A 12769-nucleotide genomic window follows, 5' to 3' on the forward strand; every position below is an offset into this window, starting at 1 on the left:
CTTCAAAGGAATAGGGACTTCCAGAGGCTCCAGACTAAACCCACAGCGATTGGCAAATGACCAATCCATAAGACTCAGGGCAGCGCCTGAATCCACATAGGCATCGACGGAAATGGATGATAATGAACAAATCAGAGTCACAGACAGAATGAACTTAGACTGTAAAGTACTAATGGCAACAGACTTATCAACCTTTTTTGTGCGTTTAGAGCATGCTGATATAACATGAGCTGAATCACCACAATAAAAGCACAACCCTTTTTTCCGCCTATACTTTTGCCGTTCACTTCTGGACTGAATTCTATCACATTGCATTATCTCAGGTGACGGTTCAGACGACACCGCCAAATGATGCACAGGTTTGCGCTCCCGTAAACGCCGATCAATCTGAACAGCCATAGTCATAGACTCATTCAGACCAGCAGGCGCAAAGAACCCCACCATAACATCTTTAATGGCCTCAGAAAGGCCATCTCTAAACTTTGCAGCCAGAGCGCACTCATTCCACTGAGTAAGTACCGACCACTTCCGAAATTTTTGACAATAAATTTCTGCTTCATCTTGCCCCTGAGAGAGGGCCAACAAAGCTTTTTCAGCCTGAATCTCTTGGTTAGGTTCCTCATAGAGCAAACCCAATGCCAGAAAAAACGCATCTGCATTAAGCAACGCAGGGTCCCCTGGTGCCAATGCAAATGCCCAATCCTGAGGGTCACCCCGCAGGAAAGATATAATTATCTTGACTTGCTGAGCAGGGTCTCCAGAGGAGCGAGATTTCAAAGAAAGAAACAACTTGCAATTGTTCCTAAAATTCAGAAAACGAGATCTATCTCCAGAAAAAAACTCTGGGACAGGAATTCTAGGTTCAGACATAGGAGCATGTACAACAAAATCCTGTATATTTTGAACCTTAGTGGCAAGATTATTCAGGCTGGAAGCCAAACTCTGGACGTCCATGATAAACAGCTGAGATCAGAGCCATTAAAAGATTAAGAGGAGGAGGAAGTAGCCAGGCTGCAATAAGGCTAGGCAGCAAACTCTGAGGGGAAAAAAAAAAAAAAAAAAACTTCCTCAGACTACTTATCCTCCTACTTCAGCCAATACAATTAACACTTTGTGGGCCGGTTATACTGTCATGATCCCAATGGCAGGGGATCACAAAAAGGACAAGCACAGATACAAACAAGCTCTAGGGCGATGGAACCTGAGCTGACCGCGACCCTGAACCTAACACACAAATAAAAGTAGCCGGGGAACGTGCCTACGATGATCCTAGACGTCTCGCTCCAGCCGAAGATCTAACTTCCCCTATCAGAAGAAACACAGACCTCTCTTGCCTCCAGAGAAATACCCCACAGCAAATAGCAGCCCCCCACATATAATGACGGTGAAATGAGAGGAAAGCACATACGTAGTATGAAAACAGTTTCAGCAAAATGAGGCCCGCTAAAGCTAGATAGCAGAGGATACAAAAGTGAACTGCGCGGTCAGCGAAAAACCCTTCAAAAAACCATCCTGAAATTACTTGAACTCATGTGCCAACTCATGGTACATGAAAAGCAATTTCAGCCCACTAGAGCAACCAGCAGCAGAGAATCACATATCTGCAGGCTGGACTAAAAACCAAATTAAGCAAAACACAAAACAGGAAAATCCAAACTTAGCTTGTCCAGAAGGTTCTAGGAGCAGGGAGCAGAGGTAACAAGACACACTGGATACATTGATAACTGGCGAGGAAATGCCAGCAAAGCCAGGTTAAATAGGAAACTCCCATATGCTGATGGAACAGGTGGAACCCAGAAACCCAGGAAAGACAAGTCACCCAGTACCATCAGTAACCACCAGAGGGAGCCCAAAAACAGAACTCACAACACACCACCTCCTCAGGCAAGCAATTCCAGATTCTCACTGCCCTAACAGTAAAGAATCCTCTTCTATGTTGGTGGAAAAACCTTCTCTCCTCCAGACGCAAAGAATGCCCCCTTGTGCCCGTCACCTTCCTTGGTATAAACAGATCCTCAGCGAGATATTTGTATTGTCCCTTTATATACTTATACATGGTTATTAGATCGCCCCTCAGTCGTCTTTTTTCTAGACTAAATAATCCTAATTTCGCTAATCTATCTGGGTATTGTAGTTCTCCCATCCCCTTTATTAATTTTGTTGCCCTCCTTTGTACTCTCTCTAGTTCCATTATATCCTTCCTGAGCACCGGTGCCCAAAACAGTACTCCATGTGCGGTCTAACTAGGGATTTGTACAGAGGCAGTATAATGCTCTCATCATGTGTATCCAGACCTCTTTTAATGCACCCCATGATCCTGTTTGCCTTGGCAGCTGCTGCCTGGCACTGGCTGCTCCAGGTAAGTTTATCATTAACTAGGATCCCCAAGTCCTTCTCCCTGTCAGATTTACCCAGTGGTTTCCCATTCAGTGTGTAATGGTGATATTGATTCCTTCTTCCCATGTGTATAACCTTACATTTATCATTGTTAAACCTCATCTGCCACCTTTCAGCCCAAGTTTCCAACTTATCCAGATCCATCTGTAGCAGAATACTATCTTCTCTTGTATTAACTGCTTTACATAGTTTTGTATCATCTGCAAATATCGATATTTTACTGTGTAAACCTTCTACCAGATCATTAATGAATATGTTGAAGAGAACAGGTCCCAATACTGACCCCTGCGGTACCCCACTGGTCACAGCGACCCAGTTAGAGACTATACCATTTATAACCACCCTCTGCTTTCTATCACTAAGCCAGTTACTAACCCATTTACACACAATTTCCCCCAGACCAAGCATTCTCATTTTGTGTACCAACCTCTTGTGCGGCACGGTATCAAACGCTTTGGAAAAATCGAGATATACCACGTCCAATGACTCACCGTGGTCCAGCCTATAGCTTACCTCTTCATAAAAACTGATTAGATTGGTTTGACAGGAGCGATTTCTCATAAACCCATGCTGATATGGAGTTAAACAGTTATTCTCATTGAGATAATCCAGAATAACATCCCTCAGAAACCCTTCAAATATTTTACCAACAATAGAGGTTAGACTTACTGGCCTATAATTTCCAGGTTCACTTTTAGAGCCCTTTTTGAATATTGGCACCACATTTGCTATGCGCCAGTCCTGCGGAACAGACCATGTCGCTATAGAGTCCCTAAAAATAAGAAATAATGGTTTATCTATTACATTACTTAGTTCTCTTAGTGCTCGTGGGTGTATGCCATCCGGACCCGGAGATTTATCTATTTTAATCTTATTTAGCCGGTTTCGCACCTCTTCTTGGGTTAGATTGGTGACCCTTAATATAGGGTTTTCATTGTTTCTTAGGATTTCACCTAGCATTTCATTTTCCACCGTGAATACTGTGGAGAAGAAGGTGTTTAATATGTTAGCTTTTTCCTCGTCATCTACAACCATTCTTTCCTCACTATTTCTTAAGGGGCCTACATTTTCAGTTTTTATTCTTTTACTATTGATATAGTTGAAGAACAGTTTGGGATTAGTTTTACTCTCCTTAGCAATGTGCTTCTCTGTTTCCTTTTTGGCAGCTTTAATTAGTTTTTTAGATAAAGTATTTTTCTCCCTATAGTTTTTTAGAGCTTCAATGGTGCCATCCTGCTTTAGTAGTGCAAATGCTTTCTTTTTACTGTTAATTGCCTGTCTTACTTCTTTGTTTAGCCACATTGGGTTTTTCCTATTTCTAGTCCTTTTATTCCCACAAGGTATAAACCGCTTACACTGCCTATTTAGGATGTTCTTAAACATTTCCCATTTATTATCTGTATTCTTATTTCTGAGGATATTGTCCCAGTCTACCAGATTAAGGGCATCTCTAAGCTGGTCAAACTTTGCCTTCCTAAAGTTCAGTGTTTTTGTGACTCCCTGACAAGTCCCCCTAGTGAAAGACAGGTGAAACTGTACAATATTGTGGTCGCTATTTCCTAGATGCCCGACCACCTGCAGATTTGTTATTCTGTCAGGTCTATTAGATAGTATTAGGTCTAAAAGTGCTGCTCCTCTGGTTGGATTCTGCACCAATTGTGAAAGATAATTTTTCTTGGTTATTAGCAGAAACCTGTTGCCTTTATGGGTTTCACAGGTTTCTGTTTCCCAGTCAATATCCGGGTATTAAAGATATGACACTTCCTTATGCCTTATGTCAGTAAGTACCAACCAACCTTGACATATGGATATGTCCAAGGTCAGGAAGAGTTTGTGTTGTGCCTGCTATCCGATATATACTTTTCACCAATTTGTTAAGTAAAAAAGTTTATTTTTGGACTCTGACACCTCATTCATCTCTACCTCTTCTAGTCCTTGCCTGCCATGTCAGGGCTGGAATGGTGAATCACATATGAAGTATGTTAAAGGGAATCTGCCAGCATGCTTTTGCTATGTATTCTGACAGCACCATGAGGCAAGGATAGAGACCCTGATTCCAGCAATGTATCACTTAGTTTACTGGGAACAGCAGTTAAGATAGAAACATAGATTTCTCTGTTGCAGACTGAGCAGAATTCAGATTTTGAGCTGTGTATAACCCCACCCACTCCAATCCGGGCCCTCATCACCACATCCCACAATTATTTCTACCTCTCATCCACGTTATATCACAAATTTCCCCAACCTTTTTAATATTTTACCCATTTGACCAGCCCCTGATTCACCTGGCCCTCTAACAGGAGCTCTTTCTGTTTGCAACACACCTTCATACATCCATGATCTTTTCATTACTAACAAACTTTCCTTCCTCGCCATCACCGAAGCCTGGCTCACCCACTTTGGCACAGCTTCTCCAGCTGCACTTTTATATGGTACTTCATCCTTTGGGCTTGGTCAAAGGTCTTCCTTAGCCACTCACAAAGATGGCCACACACTGGACCTCATCTTCACCTGCCTCTATTCCCTATCTAACCTCTCCCTCTTTCTGACCACAACCTACTTACATTATCTTCCCTCTCCTCTCCAGGTGCACAATCCCCACTTCATAAACTTGCACACCCTTTCAGAAATCTCAAACACCTACTTCTCCACTACTACAGAAGACCAACTTCACTAAAAGTTGACTAAAACTGCCTTGACTAGAGTCACCAATGACCTAGTAACTGCCAAATCCAAGCGACACTACTCTGTCCTCCTCCTCTGATCTGCCTTCGACATTACCTCTTACTACAGATTTTCTCATCTCTTGGCATCACAGACTTGGCCCTATCTTGGATCTCCTTATATATAACAGACAACAAGTTCAGCATCTCTCACTAACACATCACCTCTTGACCATGCCCACTATCTGTCGGTGTCCCCCAAAGTTCAGTTCTAAGACCCCTACTCTTCTCTGGGTCTGAAGACCTACCTCTTCCAACAAGCCTACAACCTACAGTAACCACCGATCCACCAAACCGCTGCATGACCATCTCTATCCTCGCCCACTGTATCCTCACCCATCCCTTGCAGATTGCGAGCCCTTGCGGGCAGAGTCCTCTCTCCTCCTGTCGGTGACTCATTTTGTTCAAGATTATTGTACTTGCTTTTTGTTATGTATAACCCTTTTTGCATGAGAAGCGCCATGGAATAAATGGTGCTACAATAATAACCTGTGCTGGGGGCCTGTTTGGACTGTGAAGCAGCATGAAACTTGTCCTGTAGTAGTAATCTCACTCTGAGAAAAATGTATTGTATTGAAACTGCAAGACACAGCCCAGTGAGTGGCACATGACTGTAATCAGACTCATTGATCATACATAATGGTGCTCTCAGATTGATTAGCAAAAACCTGTTGACAGCATACCTTTAAGAGTCCAATTTATTAAGACTGGTGTTTTATTAAGGTGAACTGGAATACAATGTGTCTAATTAATTAAGAGTTCACTTAATAAATTGCAGCTAACATATATCTCTACCAGCAATGTTACACCAGTCAGATGCTAGAATATATTTCTGGCGAGATTAGTGCAACAAAAGTAGCATACAGTTTGATGAATATGCTAGGCTGGCCTTGCCACATCTCATTATTCCCAAGCTAGGTACACTTTTGCAGAGCTGGCCTGGCCTTTCATAAAACAACAAAAAGTCACAACATTTTTAATCAGCATTTAGTTCCACAAAAAATGTGCAACAATTTCAATTTCCAATTTGCAGCTTAATGACCGGGCCAATTTTTACAATTCTGACCACTGTCACTTTATGAGGTTATAACTCTAGAACGCTTTAACGGATCCCACTGATTCTGAGTGTGCTTTTTCAAGACATATTGTACATCATACTAGTGGGAAAAAAAATTCTATATTACTTGCTTTTGTTTATGAAAAAAATAGAAATATGGTGAATATTTTAAAAATTTTGCAAAAATTGAATTTTTATGCCCTCATATCAGAGAGCTATGTCATACAAAATAGTTAATAATTAACATTTTCCACATGTCTCCTTTACATCGGAACAATTTTGGATGCAACTTTTTTTGCTGTTAGGAAGTTATAAGGGTTAAAAGTTGACAAGTGATTTCTCATTTTTACAACAAAATTTACAAAACCATTTTATTTAGGGACCATCTCACATTTAAAGTCACTTTTAGGGGTGTACAAGACAGAAAATACTCAAAACTGACACCATTCTAAAAACTACACCTCACAAGGTGCTCAAAACCACATTCAAGAAGTTTATTAACCCTTTATGTGCTTCATAGGAACTGAAGCAATATGGAAGAAAAAAATTAACATTTAACTTTTTTTTACAAACATTTTACTTCACAACCAATTTTTTTTATTTTCACAAGTGTAAAAAGAGAAAATGAATGAAAAAATTTGTTGAACAATTTCTTCTGAATACACCGATATCCCATATGTGGGGGTAAACCACTGTTTGGGCGCATTTGACATTTTCAATCCAGATTTGGCTGGAATTGAGATTGGACGCCATGTCGCTTTTGGGGAGCCCCTGATGTGCCTAATCAGTGGAAAGCCCCACAAGTGACACAATTTTGTAAACTAGACCCCTAAAGGAACTTATCTACTTGTGTGGTGTGCACTTTGAACCCCCAAGTGCTTCACAGAAGTTTATAATGCAGAGACATGAAAATAAAAAATCTTTTTATTTTCCTCAAAAAAGATATTTTAGCTCAATTTTTTTTATTTTCACAAGGGTAACAGGAGAAATTTGACCCCAAAAGTTTTTGTCTAGTTTGTCCTGAATACGCTGATACCCCATATATGGGAGGATCACTGTTTGGGTACACATCGGGACTCGGAAGGGAAGTAGTGACATTTTAAAATGCAGACTTTGATGGAATGGTCTGCGGGCATCATGTTGCATATGCAGAGCATCTGATGTGCCTAAACATTAAAAACCCCTACAAGTGACCCCATTTTGGAAACAAGACCGCCCAAGGAGCTTATCTAGATGTGTGGTGAGCGCTATGAACCCCCAAGTGCTTCACAGTTTATAATGCAGAGCCGTGAAAATAAAAAAATCATTTTTTTTCCAAAAAATGATCTTTTCACCCCAAAATGTTCACTTTCATAAGGGCAACAGGAGAAATTGGACCATGAAAGTTGTTGTGCAATTTGTCCTGAGTACACTGATACCCCATATGTAGGGGGGCACTGTTTGGGCCCATAGCAGAGCTCAAAAGGGAAGGAGTGCGTTTGTGGAATGCAAACTTTAATAAAGTGGTCTATGGGCGTTATGCTGCATTTGCAGAGCCCCTGATGTGCCTAAACAGTAGAAACCCCCCACAAGTGATGCCATTTTGGAAACTAGATCCCCAAAGGAACTTATTGCTTCACAGAAGTTAATACTGTATAGCAGTCAAAATAAAAAATCATTTTTTTCCCCAAAATTATATTTTAGCCCCCAATTTTTGATTTTCCCAAGAGTAACAGGAGAAATTGGACCCAAAGTTTATGTCAATTTGTCCTGAGTACGCTGATGCCCCATATGTGGGAGAAAACTACTGTTTGGGCACACATCGGGGCTCAAAAGGGAAGTAGTGATGTTTTGGAATCCAGACTTTGATGGAATGGTCTTCTGGAATCATGTTGCATTTGCAAAGCCCTTGATGCGCCTAAACAGTAGAAACCCCCACAAGTGACCCCATTTGGAAATTAGATCCCCCAAGGAACTTATCTAGATGTGTGGTGAGCACTTTAAACTCCCAAGTCCTTCACAGAAGTTTATAACGCAGAGCTGTGAAAATAATAATAACAAAAATGATTTTTTTAGCCCCCAATTTTTTTTATTTTCTCCATGGTAATAGGAGAAACTGGACCCCAAAAGTTGTTGTCCAATTTGTCCTGAGTAACCTGATGCCCCATATGTGTGGGTAAACCACTGTTTGGGCGCACGACAGAGCTCAGAAGGGACAGAGCACTATTTGACTTTTTGAACGCAAAATTGGCTGGAATCAATGGTGGCGCCATGTCGCATTTGGAGACCCCCTGATGTACTTAAACAGTGGAAACCCCCCAATTCTAACTCCAGCCCTAACCCCAACAAACCCCTAACCCTAATCCCAACCCTATCAATAATCCTAATCACAACCCTAACCCCAACACACCCCTAACCCTAATCCAACCCTAACCATAACCCTAATCACAACCCTAATCCCAAAACACCCCTATCCCTAATCTCAATTCTAACCATAACCTTAATGAAAATTCTAACCCCAACACACCCCAACCCTAATCCCAACCCTATCAATAATCCTAATCACAACCCTAATCCGAATCTAAACCTAACCCTAATCCCAAACCTAACCCTAATCCCAACCCTAGCCCTAAGCTCAACCCTAACCCTAATCCAAAACCTAACCCAACCCTAACCCTAATACCAAATCTAACCCTATCTTTAGCCCCAACCCTAACCCTAACTTTAGCCACAACCCTAACTTTAACCCAACTCACTTTAGCCCAACTCTAACCCTAATTGGAAAATGGAAATAAATACATTTTCTTTATTTTATTTTTTCCTAATGAAGGGGGTGATAAATGGGGGGTTTATTTACTATTTATTTTTCTTTTGATCACTGTGATCGGGTCTGTTACAGTGACCAAAATTAACTAATAGGAAAAATCTTCCTATTGTTGCCAGGTGCCAGCTGGCAGATCTCGGAAAGTGCACTGTGCATGTGCCTGCCATTTTCTTACCAGAAAAAGATGGTGTTGCCCATGAGGGGAAGCAGGAGGGCGAAGGAGGACTGGAAGACTCTGGTAAGTATTGGGGAGTGATTGAGGACCCTATTTCTCAGCTTTCTGATGTGTGATCACATCGAAGGACAGAGAAATTAAATGGCACAGCTAATTTTTTTTTTTGCGGTCACCGGTAAATGGTTAATACCAGCGATCGCAACCCAGGGGTTGGTAGAAACTGACCCTGATCATATTCTTAGGGGTCTCGGCTGCCCCCGGCAGTCGAGAACTAGAGATATTCCTGGAGGAAGATGGCGGCGCCCATGGGGAGAAGCACTGGGAGGTACCGGGGAGGAATCGAGGATCCTATTTCTCTGTCCTCTGATTTTCCGATCACATCGGAGGACAGAGAAATTAAATGGCACAGAGGACTTTTTTTGCAATCGCCGGTAAATGGTTAATACCGGCGATCACAACCTGGGGTCGGTAAAAGATGATCGGAATCATTTTCTCTGGGGTCTCGGCTACCCCCGGCAGCTGAGATCCTGGAAAAAATCAGACTCTGGGGGGCGCTATACACTTTTTCCACAGTGCCGTTAATTAACAGTGCTGTGGTTTAGGTACCCTTAACTACCTCCATTAAAAGGCGTATCAGCGGTCGTTAAGGGGTTAAGGAAATATTCTGTTTTTTCCCGTTAATTTTTTTTCATAAAGTCTTTTTTTTAATTTTGAAGCATTTTTTTTATTATTTTTGAAACATTTTTGCAAAATTTCAATTTGATGTGTCAAAGTTGTAATTTATTCCATTAAGAATATTCCTCAAAGAAGTGACGACCACATATTTTTTTTTCTCACAAGGATATTTTAAAAACCTGAACTAGTTAGAAACTCTCAAAAATATGCATTTAAAGAGAAAAGTAGATTAACAATTGAAGTAAAAAGATAAATTCTTTAAGTATTTTTTAATCAATTTTTAATAATGAAGTGGACAAGCTCAAAAAATCTCAAAAAAACACCATCTGAACTATAATCACAATTCAAGATGAATTTATTTGACCGACAAAATTGAATTCTTTGGGAAATTTTGGCTAAGCCATCGAATTTGAATTTCAAACTATATTCTCATCTCTAGTGAGAATACATTGTTTATTTAGGTGATGTGCAAAAATTATTTCACATCATGCTATGTGTAAAATAAGCATGGAACTATGGATGAGCAAATTAAATTTATATAGAATAGTAGGAAATTCACATAAGTCCCGTCAAATTTGAACATTTTGTGACTTGATATTTCTGAATTGCCAAAAAAAGTTTGTCCCCATTTTACACATTGTTGAAGATTGCCTCAAAACGCTCATATGACCTCAGACGTGGTAGTGTGTGTTTCCTCATGATGCCAGCAAGACTCAGGCCGGCGTCAAACTCAGCGTAGGAAAATATGGTCCGTATTTTACATGCATAATACGCATGAAATTATCCCAAAACAGTTGTCCATATGTCATCCATAGGCAGGGTGTGGCAGCGTATGTTGGGCATGTAAACCTCTGTATGGCATCCGTACGGTGAGATTTTCTCGCCGGCTTGCAAAATGGACATAGAATGGATCCATGGGCTCAAATATTCGTGCAAACATATATACAGTATATATATATATATATATATATATATATATACTATATATATATACATATACAGTACAGACCAAAAGTTTGGACACACCTTCTCATTTAAAGATTTTTCGGTATTTTCATGACTATGAAAATTCTACATTCACACTGAAGGCATCAAAACTATGAATTAACACAAGTGGAGTTATATACTTAACAAAACAGTGTGACACAACTGAAATTATGTCTTATATTCTAGCTTCTTCAAAGTGGCCACCTTTTGCTTTGATGACTGCTTTGCACACTCTTGGCATTTTCTTGATGAGCTTCAAGAGGTAGTCACTGGGAATGGTCTTCCAAAAATCTTGAAAGAGTTCCCAGAGATGCTTAGATCTTGTTGGCCCTTTTGCCTTTACTCTGCGGTCCAGCTCACCAGAAACCATCTCGATTGGGTTCAGGTCTGGTGACTGTGGAGGCCAGGTCATCTGGTGTAGCACCCCATCACTCTCCTTCTTGGTCAAATAGCCCTTACACAGCCTGGAGGTGTGTTTGGGTTCATTGTGTTGGTGTTGGTGTTGGAAAGATTCCAGCACAACCATCCAGGGAAAAAATGGATTCTTTATTCAAACATAGTTAAAACATTAAAAGGCGAGGCCTCGTATCTGACGCGTTTCAGGTGTCATAGGTTACCTACCTGCAGTTCAGTCTTTCTTATATGGCAATGCATGCATTTCAGGCTTTGCAACAACAGACAGGTCTTCCTCTGCATGGCCTTTGCATCTTTACAGTGCTCTGGAACTCATCACTATCAATAGTATGATGGAGTGTTTGTACTAGCAGTGTAAAGTTATAACTGATTATATCATGTGGCTTATAAGCAGGATCTTGGTTAACATTGAAATCCACTACTGCCAGCTCATGTAGGATGTATGTCACCTACTGAAGCCCTTAGAACAGTGGTACACAACCTGTAGCTCGAGAACATATGTGACTCGTGGGCTTGTAATGTGTCACTCACGGCTGTCTGCCAGCTTGGTGGATTATCAAACAGCTATTAAGAGCAGATCTCTAGATGGTAACTTTTTGTGTGTAGTCCTGCACAGAAGAGCAGATCTGAATAGGGGTAAGATAGGATACCCTGGATCTTAGCATACTGTTTTGGTGTGATTTCATTGGAATAGCTTTTGCTGCCATTATATCGGTTCTAGTTGCCACTACTATGAGGGGGGCAACAGCCTCTCTGTCAACCATGAAAGAGGGTTATGAGCCACATTCAGCTCTATGGCTCTAAAGGTCAGAAAGGTTGGGGACATCTGACTTAGAAGAAGCTCTGATATCAACCATAACCTCCACCTCATTTTTGCTTTAAAAATACTCAAAAGGATGCAGCAAGAAATGGAGGAAGTACAGCAATTTATACATATTTATCGCCTCCACTGAGCAGGTGGTTAACCGCAAGGTCAATGTTACATGCAAAAGGACGTGGCAGATGGAGGAGGAGGAGAAGTTGGTGAATATAGTGGGACATTGAGTTATTACAGGCATGTGACAATAAGTGTGAAATTGATGATGACAATGACAACTATGCTAGCCATGATGACCAACCATCGCAGAATTGATTGCTTGTGTAGAATATACTTATTGATAGCATCAATCAAAGGTATGACTATTAAATAGCCATGCTTTTAGACTCTTACTATAAAAATAAAATGAGGGGAATTAATTCCATATTTCAAAAGGGAATTAAAATTGGCATATTACGTGGCTAAACTGTGATCTATGCTTGGAGAACCTCTTGCCAAGCAGATGTTTGCCAATCACATGTCAGACAAGGAGCTTTTGCTCCTTTAGATCCTATGCTTTCCCATCTATGCCAGTGCTAAGGTAGGTCTATAACAAGTAGCTGAGACAGCAACAGCAGTGAGTACTGTATATTTGACATAATTGTTCAAATGTGTTATCTGCCTTTGCACCAAGATGACAATTTTTAACAAACATACCTAAATTTAGAAGATATTTTGCTTA

Source organism: Ranitomeya imitator, chromosome 4 (assembly GCF_032444005.1).
Source record: "Ranitomeya imitator isolate aRanImi1 chromosome 4, aRanImi1.pri, whole genome shotgun sequence".
Lineage (NCBI taxonomy): Eukaryota > Metazoa > Chordata > Amphibia > Anura > Dendrobatidae > Ranitomeya > Ranitomeya imitator.